Genomic DNA, 761 nt, shown 5'->3' on the forward strand with positions numbered 1-761 from the left:
GTATTTAAGGTGTTTTTAAGTGGTATTTAAGGTGTATTTAAGGCATATTTAAGTGGCATTTAAGGTGTATTTAAGGTGTTTTTAAAAGCGTATTTAAGGTGTTTTTAAGGTGTTTTTAAAGGCATATTTAAGTGTTATTTAAGGTGTATTTAAGGTATGTTTAAGGTGTATTTAAGGCATATCTAAGGTGTATTTAAGGTGTTTTTAAAGGTATATTTAAGGCATATTTAAGGCGTATTTAAGTAGTATTTAAGGTGTTTTTAAAGGCATATTTAAGTGATATTTAAGGTGTATTTAAGGCATATTTAAGGTGTATTTAAGACATATTTAAGGCATACTTAAGTGGTATTTAAGGTGTATTTAAGGTGTTTTTAAAGCGAATTTAAGGTGTTTTTAAAGGCATATTTAAGATGGATTTAAGGCATGTTTAAGGCATATTTAAGTGGTATTTAAAATGTATTTAAGGTGTTTTTAAGTGGTATTTAAGGTGTTTTTAAGTGGTATTTAAGGTGTATTTAGGGCATATTTAAGGCATATTTAAGTGCCATTTAAGGTGTATTTAAGGTGTATTTAGGGCATATTTAAGGCATATTTAAGGTGTATTTAAGGCATATTTAAGTGGTATTTAAGGTGTATTTAAGGTGTATTTAAGGTATATTTAAGGCATATTTAAGGTGTATTTAAGGCATATTTAAGTGGTATTTAAGGTGTATTTAAGGTGTTTTTAAAGCATATTTAAGGTGTATTTAAGGTGTTTTTAA

This window comes from Stegastes partitus, unplaced genomic scaffold (genome assembly GCF_000690725.1).
Source record: "Stegastes partitus isolate 25-593 unplaced genomic scaffold, Stegastes_partitus-1.0.2 Scaffold79, whole genome shotgun sequence".
Classification (NCBI taxonomy): domain Eukaryota; kingdom Metazoa; phylum Chordata; class Actinopteri; family Pomacentridae; genus Stegastes; species Stegastes partitus.